This window comes from Oncorhynchus mykiss, chromosome 4 (assembly GCF_013265735.2).
Source record: "Oncorhynchus mykiss isolate Arlee chromosome 4, USDA_OmykA_1.1, whole genome shotgun sequence".
NCBI lineage: Eukaryota > Metazoa > Chordata > Actinopteri > Salmoniformes > Salmonidae > Oncorhynchus > Oncorhynchus mykiss.
The window spans coordinates 28,972,760-28,997,736 of record NC_048568.1 but is presented as its reverse complement, the minus strand read 5'-3'; the positions used below and the strand labels follow the sequence as shown (position 1 = coordinate 28,997,736).

The window sequence follows — 24,977 nt, the reverse complement described above, 5'->3', positions numbered from 1 at the left end:
CCACATAGCCTGGTTCCTCTCTAGGTTTCTTCCTAGGTTTTGGCCTTTCTAGGGAGTTTTTCCTAGCCACCGTGCTTCTTCACCTGCATTGCTTGCTGTTTGGGGTTTTAGGCTGGGTTTCTGTACAGCACTTTGAGATATCAGCTGATGTACGAAGGGCTATATAAAATAAATTTGAAATTTGAGTAGACTAACAGGTGGAGTGGACTAATAGATGGAGTAGGCTAATAGGTGGAGTAGACTAACAGGTGGAGTAGACTAATAGGTGGAGTAGACTAATTGGTGGAGTAGACTAATAGACAGAGTAGACTAATAGGTGGAGTAGACTAACAGGTGGATTAGACTAATAGGTGGATTAGACTAATAGGTGGAGTAGACTAATAGGTGGATTAGACTAATAGGTGGAGTGGACTAACAGGTGGAGTAGACTAATAGGTGGATTAGACTAATAGGTGGAGTAGACTAATAGGTGGAGTAGACTAACAGGTGGAGTAGACTAATAGGTGGATTAGACTAACAGGTGGAGTAGACTAACAGGTGGAGTAGACTAACAGGTGGAGTAGACTAACAGGTGGAGTAGACTAATAGGTGGAGTAGACTAACAGGTGGAGTAGACTAATAGACGGAGTAGACTAATAGGTGGAGTGTACAGGGGCTACAGTATATAAAATACATTATAATAAATAAGATCAGACAGAATCACATTATGGCTAGGGTTAATGTTTGCCTACTGTATCATAACAATATCCCTGGAAATCAGGAAAGATGTTACCATAAAGTGTCAGTGTTTACTTAGGCCGTAAGTGGCCATTAATTCAGCAGGAAACAACGGGAGAGAGGCTTGCAGTGTGATACACTAGTTTTATGGCTCCAATAACAACTGATTGTCTGTGCAATCAACAGAAATAACCACAAAATCAATGTCTCAGTACCAACGTGTGTGTGTGTGGCATCCGGTTCTGTATGTCGTTTAGCCACTTAACAAAAGAGTATACAAGAGAGTGCAATTAAGAAGAGTAAACACACACTTTATCTATAGGATCTGTGTGTGTGTGTGTGTGTGTGTGTGTGTGTGTGTGTGTGTGTGTAGATGGAGTGTTTGTGTTTAACTAGTGTGCTTGTGTTTAACTCGTGCCCCTTAACGTTATTGAGACCAATCCAACCTGTTCTGTAAGACACCTAGGCACAGATTTAGGATCAAATCCTAACCTTCACTGCACAAACTATCACAGTCTCAATTTAGAATCAGAAGTTTGTCCATAAATATCACATTTAGAAGGTTAAGTTTAGGCATTCACTCTGAATGGTTAAGGTAAGGGTTAAGGTGTGAGATAGGGTTATGAATGGTTAACATAAGGGTTAAGGTTTGGGATAGGGTTATGAATGGTTAAGGTTTGGGATAGGGTTATGAATGGTTAAGGTAAGGGTTAAGGTTTGGGGTAGGGTTATGAATGGTTAAGGTAAGGGTTAAGGTTTGGGATATGGTTATGAATGGTTAAGGTAAGGGTTAAGGTGTGGGATAGGGTTATGAATGGTTAAGGTAAGGGTTAAGGTGTGGGATAGGGTTATGAATGGTTAACATAAGGGTTAAGGTTTGGGATAGGGTTATGAATGGTTAAGGTAAGGGTTAATGTTTGGGATAGGGTTAAAACTACAAAATAAAATAGATTGCCTACCACTGGGTTTGAACATGTGACCCACGTGGCCCATCCGCCATCCCCAAGGCCCTAGCAAACCGAATTTGAACTTAGGTCAATGTCTGGGTGACCTAAGATCCATGTGGCATATAGAGAGAAACAGGTCAGATGAGCTATGGTAGGCCTGCTTTTGATGCTTATGCAAGTCAAACAGAAGAGCAGGGAGGAGAGGGAGAGGAGGAGAAAGAAGGAGGAGTGGAGAAGAGGAGATGAGAAGAGTGGGAGGAGGAAGAGATGAGCTGTTAAAATGTAGCTCACATCAATTACTCCACATTTCAGCTCCTCTCTTCTGTGTGTCTGAGTGTCATCTGAGGTTTCTCTGATCCCTCAGGCTCTCCCTCTCTGGGCTCTCTCTCTCTGTGTGTGTGTGTGTGTGTGTGAGAGAGGATCCCCTTCAGAGCTCTGGCTTACAGGGGACTGGAGAAAGGAGCTAGTGTAGTACAGGACTATGATACAGAGCTAATATGATCGGCTTTACACAAGGCCCATTCTATCTAGAGAAGATACAGAGGCCACAGTAGGACAGATATTACATTTAGAAACGATAGGAGCAAGAAATGTATCACTTCTTCAGTCTTAAGCCTGTCGCATGTTTCCCAGTCAAAACAGTTTGCGCATATAATTATGACAACATGTTGTTGTTTTTGTTTGTTTTTGTGTTCGGCTGGTTTTTTTTCTGGCTGTTTGCGCATGCTTTTTATTTTCTTGAGGCATGTCGAAGTTCGGTAGCCGAAGTCTACACCCCTTCGTCGGTGATGGGTCAACAGTACTACTCCTAGTAGGAATGGGAACTATGGACGGGATTCTTCAATGAAGTGTTTGTTGTTATTCAACCAGAAATGACTAGTTTTCATGCACATTTCTTCACTTGAGAAATACTGCAACAAACATCCTAGTTAGATGTCAAAATTAATGATTTCTTGATTTATCTTAGATTCCTTCTGACTATTTTGAGGAAGTGTATACCGGTTATGTTGATGCTGAAGCGTCTCAAGACGGACAAACAGTAATATTGTTGTTTTTCAAGCCAAGTTCTTTTAAGGCAGTATGTGATGCACAGACGTTTGCTTCTCATAGACGAGTTCTGCTAGAAGCAAACCCAACCTAGTATGTGGGCGCCTTTAGCATTTCAACCTTTTCCTTATATAGTGTAGCTAAGTATCACGCAGTTTGATTCAATCATTTTGTGATGGAAACTACGTCGCACACGCTGACCATTGTGACCATACTGCTGCTGAATCAGACACACAGGTTACCTGACAGTAGACTCAGGAGACAAAGGAAGCAGATGAACTCATAAAGACTGCGGACATTACCTTCACATCTCCCTGCCTCCTCCCTCTCTCTCTGTATCTATATACAGTGGGGCAAAAAAGTATTTAGTCAGCCACCAATTGTGCAAGTTCTCCCACTTAAAAAGATGAGAGAGGCCTGTAATTTTCATCATAGGTACACTTCGACTATGACAGACAAAATGAGAAAAAAAATCCAGAAAATCACATTGTAGGATTATTAATGAATTTATTTGCAAATTATGGTGGAAAATAAGTATTTGGTCAATATCAAAAGTTTATCTCAATACTTTGTTATATACCCTTTGTTGGCAATGACAGAGGTCAAACGTTTTCTGTAAGTCTTCACAAGGTTTTCACACACTGTTGCTGGTATTTTGGCCCATTCCTCCATGCAGATCTCCTCTAAAGCAGTGATGTTTTGGGGCTGTTGCTGGGCAACAGGGACTTTCAACTCCATTCAAAGATTTTTTATGGGGTTGAGATCTGGAGACTGGCTAGGCCACTCCAGGACCTTGAAATGCTTCTTACGAAGCCACTCCTTCGTTGCCCGGGCGGTGTGTTTTGGATCATTGTCATGCTGAAAGACCCAGCCAAGTTTCATCTTCAATGCCCTTGCTAATGGAAGGAGGTTTTCACTCAAAATCTCACGATACATGGCCCCATTCATTCTTTCCTTTACACGGATCAGTCGTCCTGGTCCCTTTGCAGAAAAACATGCTTCACAGTAGGTATGGTATTCTTTGGATGCAACTCAGCATTCTTTGTCCTCCAAACAAGACGAGTTGAGTTTTTACCAAAAAATTATATTTTGGTTTCATCTGACCATATGACATTCTCCCAATCTTCTTCTGGATCATCCAAATGCTCGTATACATGACATTGCTAATGATCTTAAAGAACAGCTGGTAGATAAACTCAAAGACAAACGTTTTGCCTTACAGTTCAATGAAGCAACTGACAGCAACAAAGACTGTTTGTTTATCTCTTATGTACGTTTTGACATGACAAACTCCCTGTGGGAGGATCTACTGTTTTGTAAATATGTCAGAGACAGAGCCACAGCTGAAGAGCTATTCAAAATGCTGGACTGCTTCCTGACTGAGAATGGGTTAAAGTGGGAGAACTGCATTGGTGTTTGCAGTGATGGTGCACAGACCATGGCAGGGATGGCAAAAGGACTTTGGGCACTCATCAAGGAGGCCTCACCTAATGCTGAGTGGACACACTGTGTTATACACAGAGAAGCACTGGCATCAAGGCACCTTTCCTCTGAATTAAGTGAGGTTATGACTGACATTGTAGGTGTAGTCAATTTTATAAAGACCAGGCCACTAAAAACAAGAGTCTTCTCTGCTATCTGTGAGGAGATGGGAGCTGAACATCAAGCTGTGCTGTTTCACAGTGAAGCACGGTGGCTGTTGAGGAAAAGTCTTGTCCTGAGTTTTTGAGCTCAGAGAGCAAAGAAGAATGTTTTCGGAGCAGGAGCACAAGTATGACCTCGCAGAAAAATGTTGTGATGAGAACTTCCTGGCAAAACTGGCCTACCTGAGTGACATATTTGGAAAGCTAAATGAACTAAATCTACAGCGTCAAGGGAAAGATAAACACCTCCCTCAGGTCACAGACAAGATCAGCTCTTTCACTCAAAAGCTTGCAATGTGGGGCAGGCGACTTGATGAAGGAAATACTGATTCATTCGAGAACCTGCATGAATTTGTTGACACTACTGACTATGATGCCACCTCAGTGATTCCATATATTAAGGAGCATATTTCATCACTGATGGGATTCTTTAAAAAGTACTTCCCTGAAAACAGTTCCCAATATGACTGGGTGAGAGATCCTTTCAACGCACCAGCTCCAACTGGTTTCAGCTCTGCAGAGGAGGACCAGTTCATTGATATGACGTCATACTCCACATTGAGACCGAGGTTCACATCACAGATACTGAGTGAATTCTGGCTGAGTGTAGAGAGGCAGTATCCACTCTTAGGGCAGAGGGCCATGGGCATTCTTATTCCTTTTGCAACATCTTATCTTTGTGAGACTGCCTTCTCTGCTGTTGTAGCACTGAAGACCAAGTACAGGTCCCAGCTAAACATTGAGCAGGAGCTGAGAGTTGCAGTATCATGCTTCGAAAAGCTGTGCTCTGCAAAATGTGCTCATTGTAAGCTATTAATCCTGACTTCCTCATTTTGATTTAAAAAAATAGGCACAAATTGTTTTATTCATTTTTGTTTTATAGGTCAAAGTGTGTCACATATTGTGCTCCTGAGTTAATGTTGCTGATCAATTTGAATGTATTATTATTTATTGATTATATTTAATTATATTTTTCAGTATCAAAAATGTTTACAGTTTAAATAAGTTTGAATTTTCCTTTTAATTTCAGGAAAATTGATGCACTTGAAGTCTTTTCTGTTCCAGACTAAAAACAATGTTAATAAAGTTATTCTTTGTTGTAAGTTGATCTATATTTCTTTCTTTTTTCTTGTTTTGTTTTCTTTAATGTTAATAAGGATACAATGTTATGCAGAGGTGTACTTATAACCATTTTATAGACAAATGATACTATTTACAGACGCAGCAGAGAGTTGTGGGGCGCGAAATGTTAACTTCTTCCTAGGGGGGGGGGGGGGGGGGGGGTGTAACAGAAAATCATTGAGAAGCACTGGACTAGAGTAACAGTCCAGAGTGGGCGGCAGGTAGCCCGGTGGTTAAGAGCGTTGGGCCAGTAACCGAAAGGTCGCTGGAAAGGCACTCAACCCTAGTTGCTCTAGTTGGAGAAATGCGTCTGCTAAATTACTCAAATGTAAATGAGTAGAGGTGCAACTGCATGAGAGGATGTCTCCATTTGGGAGCTTCACTCCCCAGTGGTCCTCATATTATAGAGGGACAGTGGGAAGCATCATGAGATATGTAGTCTGAATTATGAAAATACGTAGTTGGCCTATTGTTAGAATGTTGTTACCATGGTATAATGTAACTTTGCTTTGATGCAACTTTGTTTCCATGTAACTTTGTTTCGATGTAACTTTGTTTCCATGTAACTTTGTTTCCATGTAACTTTGTTTCCATGTAACTTTGTTTCCATGTAACTTTGTTTCCATGTTACCCTGTTGCATCATTCTGAGCTGTGTGTGTGTCATGTAGCGGAAATGTTCTGTCTTTCATTTAGACCAGATAAGGAGAGCTAGAGTTCAGCTCATGCCGGTACACACACACACACACACACACACACACACACACACACACACACACACACACATTCTCATCTCTGGGTTCTCCTCAACCAGGCCTGCCCAAACATGGTCAAAATCCCACAGAACAAGTGCACGCACGCACGAAGACACACACGCACGCACAAAGACACACACACACACACACACACGCACGCACACACACACACACAATGGGCAATTGACCTCCCAACCCCAGTAGAAACAGTGAAGGCTGGGTCCAGCCTGGATTCCAACTGAGAACTTCATTATCCCCTAGATATACTTACCCTGCTGCCCCATGGCAGTCATTAGTGGACTACGCTATTGGACAGACTAATAATAGTAGACAGACAGATGTGCTACGGACTGCTGCAGGTCTGTCCCATTCCTTTTCTCTCCCTCTCCCTTCCCTCTCTCTCCCCCTTTGCTTCCAGTTTCAGCATGATCCCCTCAGAGAGAGAGAGAGAGGATGTGTAGGTGTGTCTGTTTGAAAGACAGCGAGAGAGAATTGAGAGAGAGGGAGCTCTCTCGCTCCAGGGAAAACTCCATGAAACATCAGAATTCTCCCTGTCCAAATAAGTAGGTATAAAAGAGGACATTTGTGCCTTGCTGATCCTTACCAGCCAGGAGAATACAGCATATTTTCCAGCTTCTGAACTAAAACATGGACATAAGGCGAGACAGACGAAGAGATGGGGGGGGGGGGGGGACAGGGGTGAGGCAAGGGGAGAGGAGGAGATAGGGACAGGGGGGCTGGGGTTAAATGCTTCCCCAGAATGAGGGCTGTCCACAGGGGGAGACTGACCCCGAGCGAAGCTTCTGGTTAGTGTCTGTGTTGTGTGGGTTTATTATGTTGTAGACAGATAAAATGGTAGTTATACACATAACTAACTAAAGTAGTTGTTATATAGATCAGATCCTTATTTCTCGGCAGATAACCTAGTGGTTATCTGGTATGTGATCAATGGTGATCCACTGGTGGCTAAATGTGAGTGGAATTTAAGCACCATAAGTATCAGCGTCTTTTACTAATGTCAGCCAAATGCTACCATACTGATCACCATTACCTACACTGTATTTAATAAGAACTACAGGAATGACAAACATCACCTACATGTTAATACAAATGTGAGCTCCACTTCAGCAAACACTGCCTGAATAAAAAACCTTTATTATTACATTTCTAGGTATTGTTTTTACATTTTGTCTCACAGAAGAGAGAGCAAACAGTAGAGATAAAAAGAGACATATATAAAGAGAGGGATAATAGAGCGGTAGACATGCGGAGAGAGAGATAAAAGAGAGCGATAAAAGAGAGATAAAGACAGAGATAAAGAGAGAGGACAATGAAATGGAGGGAACTGAGATAAAAACCTTTCTTGACAAACAAGCCTCGTCTACAGACGTTGCTCCTCTATGACGCCACTGGTCTCCATAGTAACCTGTTGGCCTGTAATAGCTCTCCCTGCAGCCACCGCATCCACCCGAAGGGACTGATTGGCTGAGTCCGTCACACACACACACACGAGTTGGTCTCCTGGTAGCAGTGTTCAGACCGACAGTGTATTAATAGAGACCCCTGTCACACTAGGGAGTTTCTACAAACACACGCACACACACACACACACACACACACACACACACACACACACACACACACACACACACACACACGGAATGTGACAAATGTAAAAAAATATACATATATATATTTGAACAACAAGAAAAATGACGATTGAATTCCCAATGCAGATAGTCCTGCGTATGACCGCTAGCAGACAGCCAGTCATCACTACCCACCTTCCTGCTGTACCCCACCCTCTCAGCAATGATGACAGTTAAAGCTGTTTTTAGGTTCTCTGATGTGTGCCTCTCCTCCATGTTCTAAGTGGTCAGTACATGTCCCACTTCTCATCAATGTGATGGCTCGTTGCAGTAATGTATGACAGCGTGTTGGTGTTCCTAGACGTCCAACAATCTTTTGTTAACGCCACGTATGGGGTGTTTGAGAGCTCGCGCTTCGTACCTGCAGAACAATCATTGTACAATTTCTCCATCCGGGCTGTCACGGTTTTCCGACATGGCATCTTGTAGTCGGGTTCTAGATATGCCATTGGGGCATTGAAGCCAACATCCTCTACCATTGATAATGGCTGCATATCAACTACAATCATGTCTGTAATCAGCACTGTGATCTTCTCACTCCGTCCCTTACCGCACTGCTTTCGTGTGAAGATCCGGTCTATCTGTTGTTGGGGGCCTGCCAGTAGTGATTTGGGTCTCAGGGTCCCTCTAGAGTTGGGCCCTATCCAGATTTCCATACCGTGCCTGTGCCATCCCGGGATACACGGTATTACCGGTAGTGCACACACGGGGCACATAATTTTTTTTCAAAAGTTAAAAAAAAGACCCAAAAACATCACTTATCAGAATGCTAACAAGTAAATGCTAATTTACTACTAGGACAGACAACCCAGTTCAAAAGTTATGTAAGAGTTATGCATCTCAAAACACTGTTTGCAGAACACACACAACAAATATTAGAGAGCAGGGATATTAATCAATGAGGGTATTGTCTCTGCTGCTGTTACCAAGAAGCTTGATCTTGCAAGCTAACTTTAGCCACTTAGCTACAGTGGTTAGTCCTTTAAAAGTTGCAGCATACTGCGGCGCAGCTTGCATGGTGCCGCAGAATTCTATGGCACGTTATTTAAGTGTGAACCACTTTTACCATTAATGCTAGTTAGTGCTAGTTTGACCACCAGAGGGCATCTTTGAGAAGCATTTGATAGCCTTCTGTTACATCTGCTCCTGCCATGCCCTCTACTGCTCATCATGTGTCTCCTTGACCTGCCGCCACTCCCCCAGTGCTCTCTCCCTCTCGCTCTGTGTGTGATTGTGTGGGCGGAAACAGGTGTGCTGGAGTCAGAGCAGATCCCCACCAGCTGCAACCTGTTCCTTAATCAATACCTCTACAAATACTCAGTCCTGGCAATTCCACACTGCCAGATCATAATCTCTGCTCAGTCAGTCTACGTTTCTAGCCGTTTGTTACTATCTAGAGCCTGACCAAAATTGGTCTACACGGACAAGTTCTGGCCTGGTTTAGATCTTATCTGTCGGAAAGATATCAGTTTGTCTCTGTGAATGGTTTGTCCTCTGACAAATAAACTGTAAATTTCGGTGTTCCTCAAGGTTCCGTTTTAGGACCACTATTGTTTTCACTATATATTTTACCTCTTGGGGATGTAATTCGAAAACATAATGTTAACTTTCACTGCTATGCGGATGACACACAGCTGTACATTTCAATGAAACATGGTGAAGCCCCAAAATTGCCCTTGCTAGAAGCATGTGTTTCAGACATAAGGAAGTGGATGGCTGCAAACGTTCTACTTTTAAATTCGGACAAAACAGATATGCTTGTTCTAGGTCCCAAGAAACAAAGAGATCTTCTGTTGAATCTGACAATTAATCTTAATGGTTGTACAGTCGTCTCAAATAAAACTGTGAAGGACCTCGCCGTTACTCTGGACCCTGATCTCTCTTTTGACGAACATATCAAGACCATTTCAAGGACAGCTTTTTTCCATCTACGTAACATTGCAAAAATCAGAAACGTTCTGTCCAAAAATGATGCAGAAAAATTAATCCATGCTTTTGTCACTTCTAGGTTAGACTACTGCAATGCTCTACTTTCCGGCTACCCAGATAAAGCACTAAATAAACTTCAGTTAGTGCTAAATACGGCTGCTAGAATCCTGACTAGAACCAAAAAATTTGATCATATTACTCCAGTGCTAGCCTCCCTACACTGGCTTCCTGTCAAAGCAAGGGCTGATTTCAAGGTTTTACTGCTAACCTACAAAGCATTACATGGGCTTGCTCCTACCTATCTCTCTGATTTGGTCCTGCTGTACATACCAACACGTACGCTACGGTCACAAGACGCAGGCCTCCTAATTGTCCCTAGAATTTCGAAGCAAACAGCTGGAGGCAGGGCTTTCTCCTATAGAGCTCAATTTTTATGGAACGGTCTGCCTACCCATGTCAGAGACGCAAACTCGGTCTCAACCTTTAAGTCTTTACTGAAGACTCATCTCTTCAGTGGGTCATATGATTGAGTGTAGTCTGGCCCAGGAGTGGGAAGGTGAACGGAAAGGCTCTGGAGCAACGAACCGCCCTTGCTGTCTCTGCCTGGCCGGTTTCCCTCTTTCCACTGGGATTCTTTGCATCTAACCCTATTACAGGGGCTGAGTCACTGGCTTACTGGTGCTCTTTCATGCCGTCCCTAGGAGGGGTGCGTCACTTGAGTGGGTTGAGTCACTGATGTGATCTTTCTGTCTGGGTTGGCACCCCCCCTTGGGTTGTGCCATGGTGGAGATCTTTGTGGGCTATACTCAGCCTTGTCTCAGGATGGTAAGTTGGTGGTTGAAGATATCCCTCTAGTGGTGTGGGGGCTGTGCTTTGGCAAAGTGGGTGGGGTTATATCCTTCCTGTTTGGCCCTGTCCGCGGGTATCATCGGATGGGGCCACAGTGTCTCCTGACCCCTCCTGTCTCAGCCTCCAGTATTTATGCTGCAGTAGTTTATGTGTCGGGGGGCTAGGGTCAGTTTGTTATATCTGGAGTACTTCTCCTGTCCTATTCGGTGTCCTGTGTGAATTTAAGTGTGCTTTCTCTAATTCTGTCTTTCTCTCTTTCTTTCTCTCTCTGAGCCCTAGGACCATGCCCCAGGACTACCTGATATGATGACTCCTTGCTGTCCCCAGTCCACCTGGCCGTGCTGCTGCTCCAGTTTTAACTGTTCTGCCTTATTATTATTCGACCATGCTGGTCATTTATGAACATTTGAACATCTTGGCCATGTTCTGTTATAATCTCCACCCGGCACAGCCAGAAGAGGACTGGCCACCCCACATAGCCTGGTTCCTCTCTAGGTTTCTTCCTAGGTTTTGGCCTTTCTAGGGAGTTTTTCCTAGCCACCGTGCTTCTACACCTGCATTGCTTGCTGTTTGTGGTTTTAGGCTGGGTTTCTGTACAGCACTTTGAGATATCAGCTGATGTACGAAGGGCTATATAAATAAATTTGATTTGACTTGTTATCCCGTTGTTCCCGTTTTCTTTGCCTGACAGTTTTCCTCTCCGCTACAGTTCTGCCTGCTCTGACTCTGGTCCCTGTCTCCAGTCCCACATCTTGTCATCCTGCTACTCTGTCCTGGATTCCTCACTCTACTGCTCCCTTGGATGCATGCTTACCCTGTCCCAACCCCTCTCGCTCAAGCCTCAGCACTTGGTTTCCTGCAACCCGCCCGATCTTCCCCTGGCCTGCACTCCATCTTCCCCTTGTGTTTCAATAAATACCTTGGTTACTTCATCGCAGTCTCCTCATCTGAGTCTGCTCTTGGGTTTCCCTGTTCCCCTCTGCGTAACACCTTCAATAGTGGCTGTACTAGAGAATGCAGGCAAGCAGGAGACCGGTGTTCAACTCCCCAATGGGAAGGAAGGAGTAGGTTGTCCTTGTAAATAAGAATTTGTTCTTAACTGATTACATGTGTGTTATGTCATAGATGCGATATCTTCACTATTATTCTACAATGTAGAAAATAGTAAAAAATAAAGAAAAACCCTGGAATGAGTAGGTGTGTCCAAACATTTGATTCCAAACATTTGATTAATTCATTTTATGTTGTTTCTATTCCAAGAAAAACTAACATGCCCGGTCAGGAGTGGGCTACAGTACTAAGGTAAGAGCAAAATAATCCTAACAAAATAAAATAATATTTTGTTTTGTGTGACAATCGTTTTAGTAAGTAATACTGAAGTCGTACACAATTATCAGTTTCTATTCAGGTTTATGTCACCCATTCATTGTCAGTTAGAGCCACAGTAGGACCCAAAAACATAATCAGTGCTCACCACCCTTGTGGTGGTCTGGAGCAATAAAGTGGTGACGCAGGGTACCGTACTAACCCACAAATTACCTCTAAGTACCACAGCATAATCGCAAAACTTTTAGTGGAGCAACATTAGCAATTTTTTTAACTAGGCAAGTCAGTTAAGAACAAATTCTTATTTTCAATGACGGCCTAGGAACAGTGGGTTAACTGCCTGTTCAGGGGCAGAATTAGAGATTTGTACCTTGTCAGCTAGGGGATTTGAACTTGCAAACTTCTGGTTACTAGTCCAACGCTCTAACCACTAGGCTACCCTGCCACCCAGCCAGCAAAACCCAGCTGGAGAGAATTTATTTGGAACATCTTAGATACTTAACTTAATAGTTATAATATATAAACATATATATAAACATTAGAAGTGAATTTCATACAAGTATAACTTGATCGCCTCACTTAAGTTGTGCTGCAGGAGGGACTCACCTCTCAAAGCTCCCATTGTACTCATTGTGCTTCTTTGTAAACAAACATACGACTGGCTCAAACCCGGTAAGCTTCATAATTAAAAAGCTTCATAATTAAAAATCTTCATAATGAAAAAGCCTCATAATGAAAAATTATCTAATTGGGGAAATGAAGAACGCAATCTGCTTTATATATTACCTAGTGCACAAGTTGACTGCAGGTATTTCTTTAAAAAGTACTAATAACAAAATGCTAACAAAATCTTAACAAGTAATGAGGAATCCTCATAGACAACGCTAACTAAATGCTAATGAGTGTATTGCAAATATTCTGTACAGTTTCTGACCTAAACAATACAAGTATACAAGTAACTCAAAAATGCTACTCAAAGTTTTCTGCACGAGCAACATGAATATTAGCCAGCAAGGCTCTTGATCCAGGAGGGGATTCTGCTGTTACCAAGCGAATGCTTGATTTTGAAAGAAGCTAAACACTTAGCGAGATAGCTAACTAGGTTAGGACATCTACTTTGTGCATGACACAAGTCATTTTTCCAACAATTAAATTATTTAACTTATAATTTACTGTATCAAAATTCCAGTGGGTCAGAAGTTTACATACACTAAGTTGACTGTGCCTTTAAACAGCTTGGAAAATTCCCCAAAATTATGTCATGGCTTTAGAAGCTTCTAATAAGCTAAAAGACATCATCAATTGGAGGTGTACCTGTGGATGTATTTCAAGGCCCACCTTCACACTCAGTGCCTCTTTGCTTGACGTCATGGGAAAATCAAAAGAAATCAGCCAAGACCTCAGAAAAAAAATTGTAGACCTCCACAAAAATAGAACTGTTTGGCCATTATGACCATCGTTATGTTTTGAGGAAAAAGGGGGAGGCTTGCAAGCCGAAGAACACCATACCAACCGTGAAGCACGGGGGAGGCAGCATCATGTTGTGGAGGTGCTTTGCTGCAGGAGGGACTGGTGCACATCTCAAGACATCAATCAGAAAGTTAAAGATTGGTCACATTGTCCAAATGGACAATGACCTCAAGCATACTTCCAAAGTTGTGGCAAAATGGCTTAAGGACAACAGGGTCAAGGTATTGGAGTGCCATCACAAAGCCCTGACCTCAATCCTATAGAACATGTGTGGGCAGAACTGAAAAAACATGTGCGATCATGGAGGCCTCCAAACTGACTCAGTTACACCAGCTCTGTCAGGAGGAATGAGCCAAAATTCACCCAACTTATTGTTGGAAGCTTGTGGAAGGCTACCCGAAACATTAGACCCAAGTTAAACAATTTAAAGGCAATGCTACCAAATACTAATTGAGTGTATGTAAACTTCTGACCCACTGGGAACGTGATGAAATAAATAAAAGCTGATATAAAGCATTCTCTCTACTATTATTCTGACATTTCACATTCTTAACATTAAGTGGTGATCCTAACTGATCTGACATTTAATCATTGTAAAAATTCCCTGTCTTAGGAATTGTGAAAAACTGATTTGAAATGTATTTGGCTAATGTGTATGTAAACATCCGACTTCAACTGTAATTCGACTATCAACTGTCAATTTACGGATACGACTGCAGCCACACCAGTAAATAGCTAACCTTACAGAAACTCTGTTGTTACACCGCAAGTCAGATGGCTCATTGCCAAAAATTGTTAATGTTAAAAATAATAACCAGCTAATGTTAGCTAGCTATGTTGGCTATTAGCTCCTATATGATATCTTAGCACCATGTTTATCTAGCCAGCTATCTAGCAGAGTAGCTAATATTGCTAGCTAACACCACAGATGAAAGGGTTAATTATCATAATCTTTGCTAACAGGTCACAGAGCTATCTGCTTAGCTAGCTAGCTAGCTTGCTTATTGCATGCATGTCCGGGCACGACGACACAACGTCTTATTATTAGTGAATTAAACTAAACTAATATTTGCAACAGGAGTTTGATTTTGGTAATTGTGTCAATTCATCTGTTTCTCAATACTGCACCTTTCTGTCGAAGAATGAGCTAACTTGCTGCTAGGTAATGATGTTGATTTTCCCAGCAAGACATTCCTCTGCATTGTGCAGTGCTTGTAGCTCAGGCGGTAAGTGGCGGCTGGCATAGCAGCAGTTTTGCCATGTAGAGGGACTATCGGCAAAGCCGATAGAGAAGGGAGATAGTCGATAGACTAGAAAAGGCCAATATCGGCCCGGACGATTTTCGGTCGTTTTCTAGTTCAAGGCCTTTAATTTGATACATTCACTGCTAAAATGGACTAAATTTGACCGCCAACATATTTCATGTTAAAAAAATTCTGTGACTCCACAAATGGTGGTCCTCAAAAGTGAAACTGAAAAGTTTGGGAACCGCTGGCATAGGTAATTATGCTTGTATGCTCCATATTCTCTCATGTTGCTATCACATTAGCGTAATTTAAAGAGCAACGGGAATTTAATAAATCAATGTTCCTTCTTATCTCGTTTGACTAATATAAATCAAGTGATATATGAAGATGATGTCCCTCCTCCTTTTCCATATCTGGGCATCAAACGCAAAATGAACGATTTTCCACCAGTAGGCCTCATGTTTGATTTCTTCCCATTCTCAATGTCTTTCTCTCCTTTCACCAAATACTGAGTGTTTACCTGACCTCTGTGGATTTCTGCAGATGTTCACAAACAACTCTTGGTAGCACAATGGAAGTTGTGTCAAAAGTCAAAATACTACTACAGTTGGAGTAGTAAGTGGGTACAGTTGCAGTAGTGTAGTGACTAAGTAGTCGAGTAATAGTAGATTCAGAGTATTAAATAGTCACATGTACAGAGGTTGCAGGTGTGATTGCAGGGTACAGTGAAAAGGCTCTGAGTGAGTAGTAGTGAGTAGTAGTGAGTAGTAGTGAGTAGAGTATAGCTGTAGTAATAACTGACAAGTGAAGAATAGTAGGAGCAAGTACAGTAGTGGTATAGTATAGTATATTATAGGACAGCATTGCATATCATAGGTATATCTATAGTATAGTTCTTACCGGACAGACGGAAGGGCTCTGAACTGGGAGGAGGCGGCACAGTGGAGGGCACTGGACCACGTTCTGTATGGAGAGAGAGAGAGAGAGTAGTTACAGTAATAACACATCTCATTATTGAGGATGGCTCTAATGCCTCCAGGGGAAAAACACTGAAGTGAGATTAAGTTCATACATCCTGAAATACTCATTACTGCATCTGAACATTTTAATCATACCTCTCCCTCTGCCTTTCTGCAGAATCTACTTTTAATAACAAGCTGCAAGGTCATAAATGTTCCCTAACCAGGAATGACTGCTGGAAATGAGCTGGAAAATCACACAGCTAGCGCTGCATCTGCCGATTAGCAGAGAGAGAGAGAGGGGTAGAGAGAGGGATGGGGGCGAGTGAGAGAGAGAGGAAGAGAGTGCATCCCAGAGTTAATCGTTTCCTATTCAATGGGCATCTCTACCTTAACAGTATGCAATTGACTTCACCTCTCTTCCCCTCTGCTCTCCATCTCTCCTCTCTGCCACTCTCAGGCCAGTCACAGGCCTCCTCCACAGCCCGTCCAAACAGCTCCGTGTGGCACGTCAAGCAGTACCACTCAGTAGAGTGGCTTTCACAGGCCTCTCTAGTTGGAGAGCAGTTTGTTGAGCCGCCAGGCAATCTAGGCATGTCATGTATAGGCTGATATTTATGTTAGACAGTGAGTGTTTTGGTGGGAACATGGTACTAAACCATGGGGGAGGTGAGAGAGAGGGGGAGAAAGAGGGATGGATTAGAGAGAGAGTGTGAGAAGGGGGGGGATCAGTGTCATGGAAAGACTTGTTTTTATGAAAAGATGGCATTGAAAATCAGCTCCCAGTTTTTGTGATAACTCTGACAGTATTTAGACTGTTAGATCAAATGGACGAAGCCAAGTCACCAACTTAAACATGTTAGGACTCTAGTGTTCCATCCTCCTCTCATTTCACAGGACATCTCTCCATCAATCTCTCTACAGACAGAGAACTCTCTCCATCAATCTCACTACAGACAGAGAACTCTCTCCATCAATCTCTCTAGACAAAGAACTCTCTCCATCAATCTCTCTAGACAAAGAACTCTCTCCATCAATCTCTCTACAGACAGAGAACTCTCTCCATCAATCTCACTACAGACAGAGAACTCTCTCCATCAATCTCCATACAGACAGAGAACTCTCTCCATCAATCTCCCTACAGACAGAGAACTCTCTCCATCAATCTCTCTAGACAAAGAACTCTCTCCATCAATCTCTCTACAGACAGAGAACTCTCTTCATCAATCTCTCTACAGACAGACAACTCTCTCCATCAATCTCTCTACAGACAGACAACTCTCTCCATCAATCTCTCTACAGACAGAGAACTCTCTCCATCAATCTCTCTACAGACAGACAACTCTCTCATCAATCTCTCTACAGACAGAGAACTCTCCATCAATCTCTCTACAGACAGAGAACTCTCTCCATCAATCTCTCTACAGACAGAGAACTCTCTCCATCAATCTCTCTACAGACAGAGAATTCTCTCCATCAATCTCTATACAGACAGAGAACTCTCTCCATCAATCTCTCTACAGACAGAGAACTCTCTCCATCAATCTCTCTAGACAATCTCTCTACAGACAGACAACTCTCTCCATCAATCTCTCTACAGACAGAGAACTCTCTCCATCAATCTCTCTACAGACAGAGAACTCTCTCCATCAATCTCTATACAGACAGAGAACTCTCTCCATCAATCTCTCTACAGACAGAGAACTCTCTCCATCAATCTCTCTACAGACAGAGAACTCTCTCCATCAATCTCTCTACAGACAGAGAACTCTCTCCATCAATCTCTCTAGACAGAGAACTCTCTCCACCAATCTCTCTACAGACAGAGAACTCTCTCCATCAATCTCTCTACAGACAGAGAACTCTCTCCATCAATCTCTCTACAGACAGAGAACTCTCTCCATCAATCTCTCTACAGACAGAGAACTCTCTCCATCAATCTCTCTAGACAGAGAACTCTCTCCATCAATCTCTCTACAGACAGAGAACTCTCTCCATCAATCTCTCTACAGACAGAGAACTCTCTCCATCAATCTCTATACAGACAGAGAACTCTCTCCATCAATCTCTCTACAGACAGAGAACTCTCTCAGGCACAATCACAACAGTGGGTTTATTTTTAGGCCCAGCCAGTGTTATTCCAGGTAACATCATCAGAGGGGTGAAGTGTCAGGCAGGCAGCAGAGATTCCTGTTGATCAGTCTGGCAGATAAGAGGTTGGTAATCTCAATCCCAACACACACACACTGGTAGCTAGAGGGAGATTTACATTATCAGTCAGGCATGACACAGCTTTAAAATCAATCACAGCCACATCTACGTGGGAAACCAGTGTAGGCTGGAATAAGAGACTAACGGCAGACACGTGGGTGCACAACACGTGAGCTCAACACTCAAACGCACATACACTCACCTTCATTCTCTATCTCTCTCATACTTCAAACAGCCTATTCATTTCACTCCTCCTGTTCTCTTTGCCACACTTGCAGTAGACAGACAGACAGACAGACAGACAGACAGACAGACAGACAGACAGACAGACAGACAGACAGACAGACAGACAGACAGACAGACAGACAGACAGACAGACAGAGGGTAAAATACCTGCAGACTTCAGTAGTGAAATATAGAGCTGTGGGTTACAGCAATAAAACTACCCGCCTTGACTGAAGTCTGTCTGTCTGTCTGTCTGTCAAGAAAGGAGAGAAGTAGCCCATGTCTCCAGATAATGACAATCTCCATCTCAAAATGTGTCACATTAGGACGTGTTCTGACAGCAACGTCCTGCTGGGACTATTGGTTCCTACTCAAACACTGAAGGAGAGAGAGGGACACACACTTTCCTCAAGTCCTTCCATCCTCCCGCAGTAAGGCCGGCTCTGAAGGGACCTTATACAAACGCTGTGTTCTTATTGGAGCATGGTTCTGGGAATATCCCGCCCCGTACGTCACCCTCCAGCTGCCTCCCATAGGACAGCTGGGGTTCTGAGAAGGTCATGGAGGGGTCAGTAGGCCACCATATTGAATATTGCTCTTCTAAAGATAGACTGTGGAGGAGTGATGGGGTGAAGAGGGCAGGGGAGGAGTGACTGATGGGGTAAGAGCTGATGTAATAAGGATGTTAGTCTGTCTCTCAATACTCTCATCCCTTCATTACCTTCTCTCCTTTCTGTATTACAAGGGTCAAGAGTATTTCCTGGTCACATAACCTGATCAGTAAAAGTCTATAGCCTATAGGTCTAACCTGAGACATATTTTTTCCTGGTCAGGAGAAATACAAGCATCATATTAGTTCCACTGCCAGATCAGATCAGTGATCATTGAGCAGAGAGGAGACGACTCAGACGAGGAAAGGAAACTAGGCGAGATGGGGCGAGAGATGGGGCGAGAGAGCTGATACTTTGACATCAGCCTCTCTTACTATTAGCAATGCTTCCTAGGCACAACTGTTGAAAAGACTACTCAGACACACGTATTGCACTGTATGGTGTAGTATGAGCTTACTGTATATGGTGAGAGGCTGGGGTAAGGCTTTGGGGCATGTGAATGGGGCTGTGTAGTGTTGTAATCTAGCATCATGGATGTAATGTACATGATGGTGTCGCCAATATCCCGGGCTGTGCCACAACCGGCTGTGTTCGGGAGTCCCATAGGACGGCACACAATTGGCCCAGCGTTGTCCAGGTTAGGCGAGGGTTTGGCCCAGCGTTGTCCAGGTTAGGGGAGGGTTTGGCCCAGCGTTGTCCAGGTTAGGGGAGGGTTTGGCCCAGCGTTGTCCAGGTTAGGGGAGGGTTTGGCCCAGCGTTGTCCAGGTCAGGGGAGGGTTTGGCCCAGCGTTGTCCAGGTTAGGGGAGGGTTTGGCCCAGCGTTGTCCAGGTTTAGGGGAGGGTTTGACCCAGCGTTGTCCAGGTTAGGGGAGGGTTTGGCCCAGCGCTGTCCAGGTCAGGGGAGGGTTTGGCCCAGCGCTGTCCAGGTCAGGGGAGGGTTTGGCCTAGCGTTGTCCAGCTTAGGGGAGGGTTTGGCCCAGCGTTGTCCAGGTTAGGGGAGGGTTTGGCCTAGCGTTGTCCAGGTCAGGGGAGGGTTTGGCCCAGCGCTGTCCAGGTCAGGGGAGGGTTTGGCCCAGCGCTGTCCAGGTCAGGGGAGGGTTTGGCCTAGCGTTGTCCAGCTTAGGGGAGGGTTTGACCCAGCGTTGTCCAGGTTAGGGGAGGGTTTGGCCCAGCGTTGTCCAGGTTAGGGGAGGGTTTGGCCCAGCTTTGTCCAGGTTAGGGGAGGGTTTGGCCAGGGGGGCTTTATTTGGCTCACCGCGCTCTAGCGACTCCTTGTGGCGGGCCGGGTACCTGCAGGCTGACCCCGGATGACCGTTGAACGGTGTTTCCTCCGACACAGTGGTGCAGCTGGCTACCGGGTTAAGCTGGCGGGTGTTAAGAAGCGTGGTTAGGCGACTCATGTTTCGGAGGAAGCATGACTCCACCTTCGCCTCTCCCGAGCCCGTTGGGGAGTTGCAGTGATGAGACGAGATCGAGGGGGTAAAATACAAACAACTACAAATTCTACGAATAATTAAGTTTTATGCAGCATCTTTTTTAGTGCGGCCCCATTGCTCCTTTTGTTTGTCTGAAATTGCGGGTTTTACACACCAGCCAAGCTTCTGGGAGAGAGCGATGGTCGCCTTTCCATAAGTTAGTCTAGTGGCCAGCTATCTAAACTTAAAGTAAACATGGTGGAATTACCAACCGGGGTCGTCAGTTATTGATATACCCTGATGGGGACAGCTTGGTTGTCGAAACGTTAGTGGTTGAATTTTTGCATCTGAGCTCCTAGAGTGTGCGGGTCTCTTTTATTTTCAAATTGATAATCAGTTACCATATTAAAAACTGAAAAAATTTGCCTCCACCCTATGGCAAATTGTGTAGAATTGCAGAAACTTTGCTGAAAAACTGAACCTTTTTCTCTCTCCCCCATGGCAAAACGGGTAGAATTGCATGAAATGAGTTAAAAAAATTGCTAAATATTCCCTCCGCCCCATTACAAAATGTGTAGAATTGCAGGAAATTAACTTTCAAACGTACATTTTTTCTTCTCGTTGTCACGATGGGGGCCGCTAAAATATTTTGCTTGCACACACACACACACACACACACACACACACACCTCATCTAGATGTCATACTGATACATAGTATGTAGAAGTGCTTAGGAGCTGTGAATGGTGTATGTGTGTATGTGCTGTGTGTGTGTGTGCGCGTGTATGTGTGTGTATGTGCGTGTATGTGCGTGTGTATGTGTGTTCATATGTGTGTCTGTGTGTATGCTTGTGTATGTGCATATGTGAGTATGTGAGTATGTGTATGTGCGTTTGTGTGTATGTGCGTGTGTATGTGCATATGTGAGTATGTGTCTGCGTATACGTGTGTTTGTACGTGTGTGTCTGCAGGGTCTACATTAGGCTATGTGAACTGAACAGTATGTAGTGGTACATTATACAGTACATCCTTAGCCCACAATCTAGGCCTCTGATAGTGGCAGGGCATCGCAGCATGACTTTCTAATGTTCAGTCCATTACTATGAGTGCAGTAAGACTCAACACCACAACCCTCTCTGTGGAGAGCACTACACACATATTTACAATAGTCTGCTTAACAAGTCATATAGAGAATGCAGATGAAGACAGAGAATAGAGAGAGGAGAGAGAGAAGCAGAGAGAGGCAGAGAGAGAGAAGCAGAGAGAAAGGCAAAGAGAGAGAGGAAAGGCAGAGAGAGGCAGAGAGAGTGTGAGTGCAATGTTTATTGTTCATTTTTATTGTTTATTTCACTTTTGTATATTATCTACTTCACTTGCTTTGGCAATGTTAACATATGTTTCCCATGCCAATAAATTAAATTGAGAGAGGCAGAGAGGCAGAGAGAGAGGCAGAGAGATTCAGAGAGAGAAGGAGAGGTAGAGAGAGGCAGAGAGAGAGAGAAGGAGAGAGGCAGAGAGAGAGGCAGAGAGAGATTCAGAGAGAGGCAGAGAGAGAGAGAGAGGCAGAGAGCGAGAGAAAGAACGATAGAGAATAGATTGTTAGAGATATGTTCTCCAGTGTAAAAGGAAAAAAGCAGATGTGGTGGCAGGTAGCCTAGTGGTTAGAGCGTTGGGCCAGTAACCGAAAGGTTGCTGGATTGAATCCCCGAGCTGACAAGGTAAAAATCTGTCGTTCTGCCCCTGAACAAGGCACTGTTCCCTGGTAGGCCGTCATTGTAAATAAGAATTGGTTCTTATCTGACTTGCCTAGTTGAATAAAGGTTAAGTAACTGGTGGAAGGCTGACTGTTAATGAGGTCAGGGGCTCTCTGTCTAATAACACACACATACACACACACAGTGCCCCTCTACAGTCTAATTAGTAGCACCATTAGTGTGCAGGGAGGGAGTCGGGTCTGGGGTTACTATCACAAGCACCTGTTTTGTAACACTTTATCCAACACTCCTGGTACACAGCATGGTCTTCATTGTATTTTGTGAATAGAATATTGGTAAGGAGTACGCTATAAGTGTTGATTGCTCAGCATATACATAACTCCATTCCGTCATCTCTTGACCCACTTTGTTTCTACCTACCATCACTAGTAACCACTGTCACGCACACAAGCACACAGACATAAACACAGAGACAGAGATTTTTAAAAGCTGTGTTTTGGTAATTTTCTGGCTAATTTGCATGGGGTGGATCCAATGCTGGGGAATGCATCGTGTAAATTGGTGTGTGGGTGAATGTTTGTGTGTGTGTGTGTGTGTGTGTGTGTGTGTGTGTGTTGTAGGAAGGGGTCCATGGTAACCTCTGCTTTAATAAACAACCTCCTCCTCTTCCTCTAATTACACTGCTCTGCTGCCAGTGTGTCACTCAGTATACAGTATGTGTGTGTCACTCAGTATACAGTATGTGTGTCACTCAGTATACAGTATGTGTGTGTCACTCAGTATACAGTATGTGTGTGTCACTCAGTATACAGTATGTGTCACTCAGTATACAGTATGTGTGTCACTCAGTATACAGTATGTGTGTCACTCAGTATACAGTATGTTTTTCACTCAGTATACAGTATGTGTGTGTCACTCAGTATACAGTATGTGTCACTCAGTATACAGTATGTGTGTCACTCAGTATACAGTATGTGTGTCACTCAGTATACAGTATGTGTGTCACTCAGTATACAGTATGTTTTTCACTCAGTATACATTATGTGTGTCACTCAGTATACAGTATGTGTGTGTCACTCAGTATACAGTATGTGTGTGTCACTCAGTATACAGTATGTGTGTCACTCAATATACAGTATGTGTGTGTCACTCAGTATACAGTATGTGTGTGTCACTCAGTATACAGTATGCATGTCACTCAGTATACAGTATGTGTGTGTCACTCAGTATACAGTATGTGTGTCACTCAATATACAGTATGTGTGTGTCACTCAGCATACAGTATGTGTGTCACTCAGTATACAGTATGTGTGTCACTCAGTATACAGTATGTTTTTCACTCAGTATACAGTATGTGTGTGTCACTCAGTATACAGTATGTGTCACTCAGTATACAGTATGTGTGTCACTCAGTATACAGTATGTGTGTCACTCAGTATACAGTATGTTTTTCACTCAGTATACAGTATGTGTGTCACTCAATATACAGTATGTGTGTGTCACTCAGTATACAGTATGTGTGTGTCACTCAGTATACAGTATGTGTGTGTCACTCAGTATACAGTATGTGTGTCACTCAATATACAGTATGTGTGTGTCACTCAGTATACAGTATGTGTGTCACTCAGTATACAGTATGTGTGTGTCACTCAGTATACAGTATGTGTGTGTCACTCAGTATACAGTATGTGTGTGTCACTCAGTATACAGCATGTGTGTGTCACTCAGTATACAGTATGTCTGTGTCACTCAGCATACAGTATGTGTGTGTCACTCAGTATACAGTATGTGTGTGTCACTCAGTATACAGTATGTGTGTGTCACTCAGTATACAGCATGTGTGTCACTCAGTATACAGTATGTGTGTGTCACTCAGTATACAGTATGTCTGTGTCACTCAGTTTACAGTATGTGTGTGTCCCTCCCGGTGTGAAAACACTGCTGTGTGTAATGATGTGTGTGTCTGCATCTCTGCTGTGTGTGTGTGTCTGCATCTCTGCTTTGTGTGTGTGTGTGTGTGTGTGTGTGTGTGTGTGTGTGTGTGTGTGTGTGTGTGTGTGTGTGTGTGTGTGTGTGTGTGTGTGTGTTTGTGTGTGTGTGTGTGATCCCCTTCATTAGGTGGACTCAGGAGAGAGTCCAATGAGGCAGCAGCAGACCATCCTGTAGCTGATGCTGGGGCTAATATTCCTCAGCCTCGTTATTCTGCTAGTCTGAACAAAAAGCACACTACTATCCTTGTCAAATACACTATGGCCAAAAGTATGTGGACACATGTTCGTCAAACATCTCATTCTAAAATCATGGGCATTCATATGGAGTTGGTTCCCCTTTGCTGCTATAACAGCCTCCACTCCTCTGGGAAGGCTTTCCACTAGATGTTGGAACATTGCTGTGGGGACTTCCATTCAGGAGCATTAGTGAGGTCGGGCACTGATGTTGGGCGATTAGGCCTGCCTCGCAGTCGGCATTCCAATTCATCCCAAAGGTGTTTGATGGGGTTGAGGTCAAAGCTCTGAGCAGACCAATCAAGTTCTTCCACATCAATCTTGACAAACCGTTTTTGTATGGACCTCGCTTTGTGCATGGGGGCATTGTCATGCTGAATCAGGAAAGGATCCTTCCCCAAACTTTTGCCACAGCCCGAACCATGAAAAACTGTCCTAGACCATTATTCCTCCTCCATCGAACTCTACAGTTGTCACCATGCATTGGGGCAGGTAGTGTTCTCCGTTGGACTGCCAGATGGTGAAGCATGATTCGTCACTCCAGAAAATGTGTTTCCACTGCTCCGGAGTCCAATGGAGGTGAGCTTTACACCACTCCAGCTGACGCTTGGCATTGCGCATGGTGATCTTAGGCCTGTGTGCAGCTACTCGGCCATGGAAACCCATTTCATGAAGCTCCCGACGAACAGTTATTGTGCTGACGTTGCTTCCAGAGGCAGTTTAGAACATGCTAGTGTGTGTTGCAACCTAGGACAGACAATTTTTATGCGCTTCAGCACTCGGTGGTCCCGTTCTGTGAGCTTGTGTGGCCTACCACTTCACGGTTGAGCCGTTGTTGCTCCCAGATGGTTCCATTTCACGATAACAGCACTTACAGTTTCCTCTAGCAGGGCAGAAATTTGATGAACTGGTGGCAT

At 43.7% G+C, this 24,977-nt stretch overlaps 1 protein-coding gene across 2 annotated transcripts in view; it reads right to left on the bottom strand.

Moving 5' to 3' along the window:
• The window catches only part of LOC110522448 (1-phosphatidylinositol 4,5-bisphosphate phosphodiesterase beta-4), a 182,055-nt gene that overhangs the window by 142,402 nt on the left and 14,676 nt on the right, over positions 1–24,977 (bottom strand). For both annotated transcript variants that reach the window (XM_036976061.1, XM_036976062.1), the window contains exon 3: positions 15,600–15,662. The gene's annotated coding sequence lies outside the window, so the exon portion shown is untranslated. The remainder of the gene's footprint in view (positions 1–15,599; positions 15,663–24,977) is intronic.